This window comes from Durio zibethinus, chromosome 16 (assembly GCF_047325235.1).
Source record: "Durio zibethinus cultivar Kanyao isolate XHJ-2024 chromosome 16, ASM4732523v1, whole genome shotgun sequence".
Lineage (NCBI taxonomy): Eukaryota > Viridiplantae > Streptophyta > Magnoliopsida > Malvales > Malvaceae > Durio > Durio zibethinus.
Window position 1 is genome coordinate 21,589,347 of NC_143177.1, and position 15,592 is coordinate 21,604,938.

A 15,592-nucleotide genomic window follows, 5' to 3' on the forward strand; every position below is an offset into this window, starting at 1 on the left:
TGGAAAATAAAATAAAAATCACCTTATTTTGAGAGAGAGAATCTTGTTATTCAACGGAGTGAACAGAATATCTTTGATCAGTCTCCTATCTTAGATTCAGATTGGGATTTGGATCCTCTGTTTCGATTTTTCTTGAATAAAATTAATGGGTATTAGTGACGATACAGTACTGTCCTTTTTGCAACTTTTACTAAAGTACAGAGCTAAGGTTTTGTACAGTACCGACGTTGTCATCTTCTGTCGCTTTAGTTTAGTTTCTAGGCCAACGGACGATTTTGCTTTGGTAAAGGTGATTCATGTTTTATCGTGACACAATGTGTCTCGTAAAAGGAGGAAAATATAATATAATGTTGTTAGGTTAATCGTTACTTGAAGTTATATACGATAATTTTAAATATGATATGATAATAAAATATAAAAATTATATAAAAAATTATATTTTATATTTATTTATATTAATATAAATTTTGATATGATATAATTTATGTTTTATATGTTTATACACGTTCAAACACATTTAATATATAAAAAAATATATTTAAATAAAATATATCATATAAAAATATATTTAATACGTAACACAATAAGAAAACATGTTTAATACACTTTTATATTTAATTTAATTTAATATAAATATATAAATATTATTTTAATTTTTAATATTTTAATTATGATACCTAATTAACTATTCAATATACCATATAAAGATTGTTTTAAATATTCAATCATAATACTAATTTAATAATTATTATAAAATTATTTTTTATATTAATAATATAAATATAATATAAATAAAAACATTAATATAATACATTATTATTTTATTCTTTAAACTTTAGTAGTTCATCAATTTGGATTTGGTATTAAAAACTAATATAATTATGTATACATTTATGATTGTTATATAAGTAATGTATATATTAAAATTTAAATATATATAATATGTTAAATGCATATTAAATGGTATCAATTTTTTTTTATATTTTTAAATATGCAAGTATATTTTATATTAGTAATGTATGTATAATATATAAATTTTAACATATTAAATATATATTGTTCTTTGTAACTTTTTATAATAAGATTAAAAAATAGTTTTTTTATTAAAAAAAGAATTTAGAAGGATAAATATACACTTAATTGTTAATAACAAATAACATCTAATAATATGATCATTGATAAAGCAAAGCAAATCCAAATCATATAAACATACAATAATATGTTATAATGACAAGAAATTATATTATTATCTTAATAACATGAATCATAATGTGATTATTTTAAATTATAAAAATTAAAATAAAATATTATACATTTGAAATTAAAAATAATACATATTCTTGAGGCATAACCGCCCATTATATGAAGTGGCATAATCACCTATAATGGGTTATAAACCCATGATGAAGTAACTGCCATTAGGCAATTTATTTCTTGATAGAAAAATTGCTTTAAGCAATCTATAAACTTGAAAAAAAAAGTTGAAAAATACTACTTATTTTTCTCTTGCAAAATAAAAGCATTTGGTCATCATTAATAAAAGACAATAACCAAGAGAGAAAAATTCTCACAAAAATAAAGGAAGAAAGGGAAAAAGAGAGATCGATAATCAACAACTTTTTGTGAAAAAACTCTTACATTTGGTGTGAAGGATTTACGGTATGAAAATAAATCATTTTCATATTGTGATCTTATTTAAATACTAGTAATTGAAGCCAGGTTTTTGTTTTCACTTTTGCTTGACAAGTAAGTATATATGATTATGTTCGTGTATAAATACCTTGCATGTAAATTTATTTTACATTGGTATCAAAACCAGGTTTGCTTATGTTATGTTGGTTTGTATGTTCTTTGTAGACATCGTAATTAGTCAGGCTCAAGCCCATTGGGCCTGGTCCAATAGGATCTGGATCTAAGCTCAAATTAATTGAGCCTAGCTCAATAGGGCCCAGATTATCTGGCCGAATTGGCCATTCATTTTTTTTTGTTTCATTTTTTATATTTATATTTTTTGGTTTTATTTTCAGGCTGATTATTTATTTGTTCTTACCTTCGATTTTTTTATATTTATTTATTTTTTAATTTTATTTTTATATTTATCATTATTTTTTTAAGAGATAACAGATTGAATTTGGTGCAAATTTTATCGTGAATGGCATTGGCAGAGTTTTAGTTTGGTTCAATTTTTAAAAGGATAAATGTTAATAGAGGAATCAAAATTAATCAAAAATATGGTATATGGTTTAATATACCACATAAAGATTGTTTTAATTTTTAATATTTTAATTATGATACCTAATTAACTATTCAATATACCATATAAAGATTGTTTTAAATATTCAATCATAATACTAATTTAATAATTATTATAAAATTATTTTTTATATTAATAATATAAATATAATATAAATAAAAACATTAATATAATACATTATTATTTTATTCTTTAAACTTTAGTAGTTCATCAATTTGGATTTGGTATTAAAAACTAATATAATTATGTATACATTTATGATTGTTATATAAGTAATGTATATATTAAAATTTAAATATATATAATATGTTAAATGCATATTAAATGGTATCAATTTTTTTATATTTTTAAATATGCAAGTATATTTTATATTAGTAATGCATATATAATATATAAATTTTAACATATTAAATATATATTGTTCTTTGTAACTTTTTATAATAAGATTAAAAAATAGTTTTTTATTAAAAAAAGAATTTAGAAGGATAAATATACACTAAATTGTTAATAACAAGTAACATCCGATAATATGATCATTGATAAAGCAAAGCAAAACCAAATCATATAAACATACAATAATATGTTATAATGATAAGAAATTATATGATTATCTTAATAACATGAATCATAATATGTGATTATTTTAAATTATAAAAATTAAAATAAAATATTATACATTTGAAATTAAAAATAATATATATTCTTGAAGGCATAACCGCCTATTATATGAAGTGGCATAATCACCTATAATGGGTTATAAACCCATGATGAAGTAACTGCTATTAGGCAATTTACTTCTTGATAGAAAAATTGCTTTAAGCAATTTATAAACTTGAAAACAAAAGGTTGAAAAATACTACCTATTTTTCTCTTGCAAAATAAAAGCATTCAGTCATCATTAATAAAAAACAATAACCAAGAGAGATAAAAATTTTCTCACAAAAATAAAAGGAGAAAGCGAAAAAAAGAGATCGATAGTCAACAACTTTTAGTGAAGAAACCCTTATATTTGGTGTGAAAGATTTACGCTGTGGAAACAAATAATTTTCATATTATGATCTTATTCAAATACTAGTAATTGAAGTCGGGTTTTTGTTTTCACTTTTGCTTGACAAGTAAGTATACATGATTATGTTCATGTATATATACCTTACATGTAAATTTATCTTACATTGGTATTAGAACTAGGTTGGCTTATGTTATGTTGGTTCGTATGTTTTTCATAATTGAAAACATAATATATTCTTGTATGTTTGCGAATATTCATAAGAGATGACATATTTTTTGTGTTCTTGATATAATTAATATTGTTGTGATAATTCTTAGAATAAGAAAATGGCATTGATGTTTTTGCCATTTTGGATCATTTTTTTCTTGTTTTAGGCAAAATTAAAAGAAAAAGTTATCCTTATTGACTTTGGGATGTTGGATCACATAAAAATGGTTGAGATAGGTTTTAATAATTTTTTTTACTTGTGTTAACTCATGAATTCATTATTTTTTCTCGTATTTTCTTAATAAAAAATCATAACTGTTTTCGTGATGACTCTTATTATTATAAGGTCACAAGCACAATTTCTGATTGTTTTCATTGACAAAGGTCCAAAGCACAAAGTGTGCAAGCTTTTAAAATCAATTTACAATCTTAAACAATCTTTTAGGTAATGATATATTAGATTTCATTAAAAAATAATTTCATATGATTTTATCATGATTGGTGAAGGCCACTATGTGTATGTCATAAGAGATAAAGATAAATTTGTAATCTTGTCACTTTATATAGATGACATACTATTTGGCTTACAATGATAAAGAGTATATCACTAAGGTTGTGTATGCTATTGGCAAAAGTTCCTTACTCTAATACTATTGGAAGCCTTGTGTATGCTATGATGTTCACAAGGTCGGACATCTATTATGTTGTGGGTATGGTAAACAGATATCAATTCAATCCAGGTCGACCTTATTGAAAAGTAGTTAAAAAGATATTGAGATATCTAAAAAGTATAGTGAATTATTCGTTATGCTATCAAGGAAGTGATCTACATTTGTTTGGCTATATGGATGTTGATTAGCAAAAAAATTTAGATGAAAGAAAATCTACCTTTGGCTATGTTTTCTTACGAATAGTGAGGCTATTTCATGGAGTAGTAAGAAAAAGACTTGTATAGCACTATCCACAATGAAAGTTAAATTTGTAGCATTTTCAGTGGTAGTACAAAAGATTGTTTAGCTTTAAGAGATCTTAAATCATTTAAGATTTGATAAAGATGAGTCCAACTTAATGTTGGTGAATTACAATAGTCAAGCTGCAATCACATTCACAAAGGATCTCAAATATTATTTTAAGGTCAAATATATAGATACAAAATATAACTACGCAAGAGACATGGTTGCACAAAATAAAGTCAACATACAATATATTTTTTACTCATAAGATGATTACAGATTCATTTACTAAATCTATACCTAAATATGTGCTTAATAGCCATATGAGTCTCTAGGATTACGTAGATGTTGATGTACATGTATTGATTAAACAATTCTATATGAATAATATATGATATTTTTTCATTTGAGTTAACTTATATTGAATACAATTAATGCTATTAAAGTTTAGTACTTTGTTTTGTAATGCATGTGTACAAGTATATATACATATATGATATGAGTTAAAAGGTTTGTCTAACAGATGATTGGCCTTCTCATATAAGCAATTGCCTTAATAGTTTGACATTATAGAAATGATATTAGTTTTAAGTTATAAATTGAAAGTCCAAGCATAAAATGGAATCGCCTTTATAAGGGATGAAAATAAAGTTACTTAATATTGAGATTTTTGATCGAAAATAAACAAACCCACAGTTCACTTTGTCTATCTTAATATCCCTGGTGAAAAGCTTGTTGATTATATGAAATCAAGTAGAATTGTGAACTTAAGTTAGATATTGAGAGTATTTGAACTATCACCTGTACAGTATTAATATATAAATGATGAAGACATACGTTCTTCAAGAAAAAGAGAGTAATATTATAGCATGTATTTTGTCATAACGATTTTAGGGATTGTTAGACGAATTTAAAAACAAACAAGAGTGGCCACCAAAATTTTTTGACTATGTGTGATTGGTCACCTATTAAGATTTACATTTTTAATAACAATTTTAAAATTAATTAAAACTTTGTCAAAAAGATAATTTTGGGTCTGCGAAACAATTTGAATTCAGGAGTAAGTTACACATGGAGAAAGATTAACATTCCTATAACGCTCGTTAAAAATAGTACCAATTAATTATTTATTATCTTTCAAATTTGATGAAAATAATCTTAATTTTAGTATTTAAAATTTAATTTCCTTAATTTTCTTTTAAAATATATTTTTTTAGTATTCTCGAAAAATAAATAAGAACCTTACATATAGAAAAATCCCTAAAAATATTCTAATACTCTAATAATATTAAAAAGAACCATCTCACCTAAGGAATCTTTAAGAATTGTTACTCGAAATTCTAAAAAATCTTATTATCAGTAGTTTATATTTATTTCCAATATTTATGTTAAAAAACTTAAAATATAATATCTATAATTTAAAATCAAATAATATTTTTTAAAAATTCGTTTCTCTACCATTAATAAAAAATGAGAAATTTTTATTGAAAATTAATCTAAATGCTCCAATACATTGGTGATATTTTAGATAATTTTTTTACCTAAAGATTCCTAAAGAATTACTTCTTGGATTTCTTTCGTTTGTTTTAACATTTAAAAATCATGTACTAATATTATTATCTATAAATAAATTTATTTCCAAAAAAAAGTATATTCTTATATTATTAAAAAAACTACTCAAATTAAAAATAATGATAAAAAAATTTTGTATTGAAAAAAACTTCTAAATATTTCAATATTTTGATAATTTTTAGAAGACTTTTCTTACCTAAAAAATTATCGAGGATCACTACTCGGATTTCTCAAAATCTTATCATCAAAAATTTTATTTACTTTTAAGATTATGTCATGCAAAACAACAAAATAGAATATACATATGAAAAATATATATTACTCATTTTCTTTATGTTATACTTTTTTGTTATTGGTTTTAATTTTGTTTTAATCTCTTAATTATTTCACAATTGTCATCAAAACTTTAAAAGGAACAAAGTAAATATATCTTTTTATTGAAAATTTTTTTTAAATACCTCGATACTTTGGTGATATTTTTTTAGAAGAATTTTTTCACCTAAAGATTTCTTAAGAATCTTTGCTCGAATTTCCTTATAATCTTATCCTTGGTGATTTCATTTACTTTTTCCTTTCTTATTTAATTTTATTCTAGTTCTAATTTTTAATTTCTATTATTATTATTATAAACAAAAATAGTTAATCATAATTTTCAAGTGTCATGGCATAATTTCTTTATATATTTTATTTTTATTATTATTTGTTCATTTTTTTTATATAAAATCATTTAATTAAACATATTCTTAGGAAGATAAATGAAGATTTTATATATTGAATATTTTCTTAAATACTCCATTACTTTGGTAGTATTTTTTTTAAAAAAATTCTCATCTAGAAATTTAGATTTCTCTAATCCTTAGAAATTCCATTATTATTATTATTATTATTATTATTATTATTATTATTATTATTATTATTATTATTATTTGATGTGAAACTAAAATGCAAATAATGATAAATTGCACAAAAAATAATAGTGATAGTTTACTACGTGAAATTAAATTAAAAATAAAAGTTTAAACACCAAAGAGATTATAATGTATAAGATTACAACTTTAATTGAGCAAGAAATAACTAAACATGGACATTTATTATATGAAATATACATGACACCTATTAAGAACAAACATACTTTCTACCCCATGCTTTGATGTTTTCTCATGTCAGTGGATAAAAAAGGGACAAAACAAATAAATCTTTTTAGACCTCTACCCATGCTATTTTTCCATTACTATTTTGGATTAGACAATACAAGGAATAGGAAGAAAAAAATTGACAATGCACAGCTTATCTAAAGCCCATCCCTTATTATTATTTTACAAAATTCTTATAATCCCCAAGCTTTTGGACTCTTGGTTTGTTTAAAAAGGAACCCTCTCTCTACAACTTAAATCCTAGAGGAGAATAGACTCGAAAGGTGAACTTTCATAGCCAAGAAAAGGGTGCAAGCTGGGTTTGGAAACCTCTTTTATATTTCTTGTTTCTGCCGTATCTTGGAAAGCTATTGAACTCTCCATGCCTTCATGAAACTTTCATTTATCAAAGCAAGGATTTGGCAAACCAAATAAACATGAACTTTCAAGGCAACAAAAGGGATGGAAGCTAGTTTCAAAAACTTTTTCTTTTTGCTTTTTTTTTTTTGTTCTTGCCATATCTTAGAAAGCTATTGAACTCTTTATGCCTTCATGAAACTTTCATTTATCAAAACAAGGATCTGGCAAACCTAAAAACATGAACTTTCAAGGCAATGAAAGGGACAAAAGTTGATTTCATAAACTTTTTCCATTTTTTTTTTTTACTTTTTCCTATCTTGGAAAGCTATTGAACTCTCTATGCCTTCATGAAACTTTCATTTATCAAAACAAGGATTTTGCAAACCAAAAAACATGAACTTTCAAGACAATGAAAGGGATGGAAGCTGGTTTCATAAACTTTTTCCATTTTTTTTTAGTTTTTAATGTATCTTGAAAAGCTATTGAACTCTCTATGCCTTCAAAAAACTTTCATTTATCAAAACAAGGATTTGGCAAACCAAAAAACATGAATTTTCAAGACAATGAAAGGGATGGAAGCTGGTTTTAGAAACTTTTTGTTGCTGTTTTGAAAGTTTCCCTAAAACCCTTCATAAAAAAAAAAGTCAACCTTAACAAGACCCGCAAACTAGACCCATGAGCCAAAGGTAATGAGCAAAAGAACTTAAAATTGAACATGACAGCATTTAACTAAAAGAAACCTAAAACAGAGTGGCCCAACCTTTCTAACAAACTACCAAACATGCTAAAATGGGAGCAGTGGACAAGTTAGAACCTGAAAACTTCCCTATACTAATGACCCAAGTAGGTGCATGCATAAAAAAAAATGTTTTTGTTTCTTGTTTATAAGCTATAAAGATTGTCTTCCTATTTATCCTTTTTATAAACCATTAGCTATCATACAAAAGAAAGAGAGAATAGTAGAAGCAAGGAAAATGGAGCTTTAAACTCCTATGTACAGACAAAAAAAAATCACAAAAAATGATAAAGTCTTAGGCTTTTGTTAGTAGATTTCATATGAACAAACAATAAATAGCATAGATGGTAATAAGTGATGCGCAAGATCAGAAAACATGGAAAGAAAAAAAAAAAAAAAAGCAAACTTAATGTTTTCATGCACAACCCATTCTCCTCCTAATTTCATAGGTTATTTTCCTACAAAAAAAAAAACTCTTTTTTTTCAAACTAGAAAGTCACTAAATCAGAGATAACAAAATAAAAAAAATGTTGCTTTAAACTTTCATGAATGGATCAATATGAAACCATAGCCATTTCCTAAACCAACATTTAAACCCTAAGAGCATGTAAAAACCTTCATGGAAAAAAAAGTTTCAAAAATAATACCTTTTCCTAAATTTTTTCTTTTTTTTTTTCACTTCTGGTCTCATCTTTGTTTCTTTTATCTTCTCTTTTTTTTGTTATCTTCTCCTCTTGACTTCCTAAAAAATCTCAGACTACTTCCAAACAAAAAAAAAAAAACATTCTTCCTCATCTCTTTAAACCCCAAACCAAGCCACGTCTCTACTACCATTACCAAATACCTCATTCACTACTTGTACTAGCCCATTGAGCAGAGATTTAAATAGCAGTCGCAGTCACGTTTTCGATCACATCGCGTTTGTTACGTTTTCGAATATAACGGAGATCATTATGATCATCGCGGTCGTAAATTTTTTTTAATTTTGCATAATTTGTTATAAAATATAATAATTATAATTATAAAAATTGTTGTTTAATGTTTTTTTTTTTAAACAGTATTTTATGATATCTATGTTTTTTATTTTCTAAAAAAATTATTCATAATTTTATTTAGATTGTAATAAAACATTTATATTTGATTTAGCAACAAAATTTTTACTTGAACCAAGTTTATATTCAAAATTAATTCTAAACAAATCAAAATATTAATTAAACATAATACATTAATACCAAATATCCGTATTTAATAAAATTATAAACTTAAAAATATAATAATTTCAAATTTCATCAACTATAGTTATAAATTAATAAGGATTAATCTAATAACAAAAGAATTTACAACAATATAAATACTAAAATAACAAAAAAATTATTAAATTTCAAATGCAAAATCATAAATTAATAAATAAAAAAATCAAATTATAATATTTAATTATAATTATTTTTTATCTAACTTATACAAAAAAAAATTATTAAAAATTTTTATCTAAAATCCATATATATATATAATTTCAAAAATTACAAAATTTTAAACTTATGTTTTAATAAAATTAATTATAAAATTAAATAAATAAAAACCCACCCAGCCACCCACCCTACCTCACCCCACCTCACCCCACGCATCCCCCTCAGTGCAGCACCCCTCTCTTCCAAAATTCCCTCCAAACTTTGATAACCATAAAGGCAAGGTAGAAACCCATGTCCAACCCACGTCCAAAATTTCCCCTAACTCTTTCTCTAAAAATTGACAAGCATATCCCATTCTTCATCTATCTTCTAACCTCTTCCAAGTTTCATCCCCGCTATCTTTGTCTTCTTTCTTAACCCAAGCCACTGGCAACGTTATTATTGAACCCAAGCCTCTCATCTTCCCATCTTGGCAGTTAAAAAATATTTTGCTTCTTCTCAACTCTCAAGGTCTGAGATAGTTATTGATTGACTTCAACAACATGTTCTTTGAGCTTGATTAAGGTTTGTATTTGCTGATTGAGTCATAAATTTAAAGGTTTTTCTGATTTAGAATGTGATTTTTTATATGAAATTCTTTAACTATTGAACAAGAATGGATTTTCAAATCACATTTTGAACTGAAAATGATTATTGTAGCTATAGCATCCCACTATAGCCTTTATTGTCTGCTACACTGTTATTTTATGGTCGCGAGCAATCGTTGTGATTGTGAATTTCATTCACAACCCAATTTTAGGTATGTAGCAGTGGCAGAGGCTATCGAAATCGCAAAATAGCGATCGCAATACCGCTACACATATGCTATTTGAAACCCTGCCATTGACCATTATTTTTTGTTTGTTTAAACTGTGATCGTTCTCCTTTTGCTACAACAAACCAACTTTTCTTTAGTTAGATGTCTCACCTATACAATATGCTCATGCGTTCACGTGAAGGAAACTAATGACTTCCTCTCTTTCTTTTTTGTTTGAATTTCAGTTTAGGCTTTTAAAAACCTCTTGGGCCTTGTTTTGGGCTAAGAAATGGGTTTTGTTTAGGCCTTTAACGAGCCTTAAAAAGAGCTACCCATTAGGTTTTAAATGGGCTGTTTTAAATTATAAGTTTTGGTTTTTGTCTTAGGACTTCATAAAATTAATCGTGTAATAGGCTCAAAAAATAAAGATCTCGGATCACATGCAAAATAAGCTCAAATCAACAATGTTGGATTGTTCTAGACAAAATTCAGTGTCTATATAAAGTTTCAGTTCAATGTTAGTGATCTTGGATTGTTGTCAATAGTTATGGATGATTCGATCTAATAAGACATATCTGGATAGCAGTTAAATTGAAATAGAGAGATTTTAGAAGAAAGAAAGATCATTTTGGTGTCACATTGGTTGTATTCACAGGTCGACCAATTATGTTTGAAACATTGAACATAATTATGAATACAAAAGTATATTATGCAATATGATAAAAGAGAGATCATAAGAAACTTGAAATATGATTGAATAGGTCTAGGGTGCTGCATATTTACTTAACTTGTACTTGAGAGTTACTAAATATATCTAACAGTTATATAAGTGATTAGATCTGATTATAAGCTGTTATATGCACCTAATAGTCGTATAACAATTAAGCTATCGAAGTATGCTAGTCGCACAACTTATTTTTTTGTACGAACCCGATGGAAAGAATAGAAAAAACATTCTCAAGATCATGAGAGTTTAACACCCATTTTGTATGAATAGAAGATAAAGGCATAGCCGCCCATTATATAAAGTGGCACAATCATACATAATGGGTTATAAACCTATGATGAAGTAACTGCCATTGGACAATTTACTTCTTAATAGAAAAATTGCCTTAGATAATTTATAAACTTGAAAAAAAAAAGGTTGAAAAAATGCCGCCTATTTTTCTCTTGTGAAATAAAAGCATTTTGTCATCATTAATAAAAGAAAATAACCAAGTGAGAAAAAAATTTTCTCACAAAAAGATAAGGAGAAAGGAAAAAAGAAAGATTGGTAATCAACAACTCTCAGTGAAGAAATTCTTATATTCGGTGAGAATGACTTATGCTATGAAAATGAACAATTTTCGTATTGTGATGTTATTCAATGACCAATAGTTCAAGTTGAGTTTTCATTTTCATTTTTGTTTAACAAATAAGTATATATAATTATGTTTGTGTATATATACTTTGCATGTAAATTTATCTTACAATTCTAAATAATATGTAATGATAAAAATTATATAATTTATTTTGTATTACATGTTACGATATTATTAAAATGTAACTTATAAATTATTATTATTTTTTGAATACTCTGAAACTAATAGGTTCGTATGTCTTGATTGAATATGATGTTTGATGATATGTATCTACTATTTATTTATATTTATCAATGTTATTCATGTTTATTTATGTATATTAATATTATTCATGTTAATCGTATCGTATATAATATATATAATAAATGTATAATATTTATATTTAAAATTTAAATATATTTTATAATTTATATCGCATGTATGTTTTAATAATTTTTATTATTACACATATTAAACATACCATAAAATATAACGTAAAAAAAAGAATTACCATATTCACTATTGGATTTTTCTTGAATAAAATTAATGGGCATTCGTGTCGATACAGTCCTATCTTTTATTCAACTTTCACTAAAGTACAGTGCTTTTGTACAGTACCAACGTTGTCATCTTTTGTCACTTAAGCTTAGTTTCTATTCCAACGGACAATTTTGCTTTCGAAATAGTGATTCATGTTTTACCGTGACAATATGTGTCTTGTATTAGGCGGAAGATATAATATAATGTTGTTGGGTTGATCGTTGACCAGACTTGGACCAATGAAATCAAATTAACCAGATTTAGAAGAAATAATTCTTTTTCAACAATTTCAAATAACTATGCTTAATTCACTGGCAAAATTAAGAAGGTTTTCAAACGTTTTCATCCATCAAGAGTGCGCCACACTCAATAAATTTTAAATATGATAAAATAACATGATATAAAAATAATATAAAAATAACAATAATTTAATTTAAAATTTTATATAAATTTAATGATATAAATAAAAAATATATTTTAATTATAATATGATAATTTTTGTATTTATATATGTGAATTATTTGATTTACACTTTAAACTATCAATAATTTCAAATAAATATGTAAAGGTCAACTATAAATTTTTTTAGACCTATTCAGCATTGGCATAATCTAAAATTTGTGTTAGCGGGATTACTATAGTAAGATTATTTTTTCTTTATAATATTTTTTGTTATTTCATATACTATGGACAAAATTAAATATAAAATATTCCACCATGCGGTAAAAATTTTAAATAAATATTTTCTTCTAATTTATCCCTAATAAAAATTTATCTTAATGGGTAGATATGCACATGCAATCACCTAACCAATTTTGAAATGCATGGTTTGAAACTGACCACATCATCGACAACAAAAAGAAAATGTAAAAAACTAAACACATTTCACGTCAATAAATCACTTAAAGCCATTTATTTTTTAAATTTATATTTAATATTTTATCAATTTATAAATTTTACATACTGAATTAAATAATAATAACTTATTAATGAAGTGAATAAGATAATATTTCATTGATGAATAAATCTTTTAAAAAAATTTAGTTTGTGTAGATTTATTTTAAAGATCTATATTTACTTATTAATAAAATGTCATCATTTAATTTACTGATAATATATAAAATTTATATATTAATGACGTATTAAACACAAACTCTTTTTTTTTTTTATCCTCTGTTGTCTTTGGTACACCAACATTGTCATATTCTATTCCTCTTAAGCTGGCATTTTTGTAACAAGTATCCATACTTTTCTTAATCTTCTTCAACTATCTCTTCTATTGGATTTGCATATTGTTAAAGATTTTCATGTTAATTGAAGGAATTGGAGGGGTTTGAGATTTGATAGTTAGGTGGATCATTGAGTTCATGGAGTTATCCAAGGAGGTTTTGGTGGTTGTTGCAGATAAAACCTTTCGTGGCTGTCTAACACTGGAGAATAAGTCTGATCATGAAAAGAAAATATTTGGAATTGACCCACTCGACATAAGATGGCAACACCACTGCTAGATAGGCACATATCAGAATTTTGATCAGGTCTTCATGTACTCTGGCATCGGAGCAAAGCAATTGTTCAGAATTTTTAATTTTCTTTATTAATGTAAGTCTAGTATACTAATTTATAGTGGTGGAAGAGATAAATGAACTGGCAAGGCATTACCTGGTGGATGAATGCTATTGTGGTGTGAGGCTGTGAGCCTCTTGGGCAGTTTTTTCTTAAACACGTTCGGCCACCAGGGCTGCCTTTCCAGCTTGCTATCATCTGGAAGCTTTTCTGCCACTTGGGCTGATACCTTCTATGCTGCGGTTGCTACCTTTTCCACTACCTACGCTACATTTTCGACCTGAAAATACATTCCAAAACTGAAAATAAATTTGATAACAGTAGCATATTTTCACCATTGATGAAATTTTGTTCAGACTCTTATATTCTGTACCCTTTACCAAATCTTGACAAATTTTCTCAAGTTTTTTGAGGTGGGAAACAATACTTATCATTTATGAATTATTCAATCCCCTTCAATTTTGCCTATTTTTCCTAAGAGAAGGGCAGGAAGAAACTCAACACAGAACCCAAATGGCATCTTGCCCTGCATGAAAATGGTGATTTTCTTTATGCTTGTCTTCTAATGAGAGTAACGTTTTTCTTTTGGTTTGAAACATTGAATATCACAAAGTCAAGCAAGTTCATATCAGGGAAGAATTTGAACTTTGGAGGACCTGAACCTGCGCCTGGTGGCCTATACTTCTACCTCTTATCCTTTATAGTACTACACAATTAAACATAATAAAAATGTATTGAATCAATGTCCCAAACTGTTTAATGTCGATGATAAATGGGAATTCAGGAAGCAGATATATACATATATATATATATCCTATATTGGTGCTGATGAACCGCAGCCCTTGGTTCATAGGGAAACCATGTGGTTAGCCAAGTTTCATTACAAAAAACATATATTTGTATTAGTTATAATTAATTAATTAATTATTACGAGACTAACCAAGGCTTGAGAGTTGAGATTCCTAACCATGATTTATACTTTAATATTAGACATCACTTAAAGTTAATTTGAATATATATAATAAAAATTCTCGAATCATATTGAAAGTTATATTTTATTCGATAATAAAATATATTTCGAATTAAATAAAACATAACTTTTAACATGATAGAAGAACTCTTATAACGCATTCAAATCAAATTTTAATTTATCTATTAATGGCTGAGATTCCTCTTTATTTTAACGATTATGTAATTTTCTTTCTTTCCTATGTAAGATTGTATTCCTAGCTATTTTTGTTGAAACTTGAAAACGTCCAACAAAAACTGTCCCCTAAGGTTCAATTTGGATCCAAGGTGCAGTGCAGTTAGTCACCAGTTTTGCAAAATTTTTGCCCAATTTCACAGCTCTAAGGTGTTTGGCAAGCTGCCAGCACCACAACTTAGAGCCCCAATTTGGGCTGGGATGAGAAGGGGTCTAATTGGTACATCCTTCTAAATTTTGATCATAATTAATTCCCTCATTAATATTCATTTTCAATTTCAAAAATACCCCTAATCATAAAATTTTTATTTTGTATTTATATTTAAAATTTTTTATTTTATTATAAATGTTAAATTTCTTATGTTTAATATCATTTTTATATATATTGAATTATTGTTATTTATTTCTTGCAAATTAATTATTATTTAAATATAAAATTAATGTTTCAATATTTTTATTAAATTAAATTTTCAATATTTAAAATTTATCAAATAAAACGTAAAATCTAAATGAAAA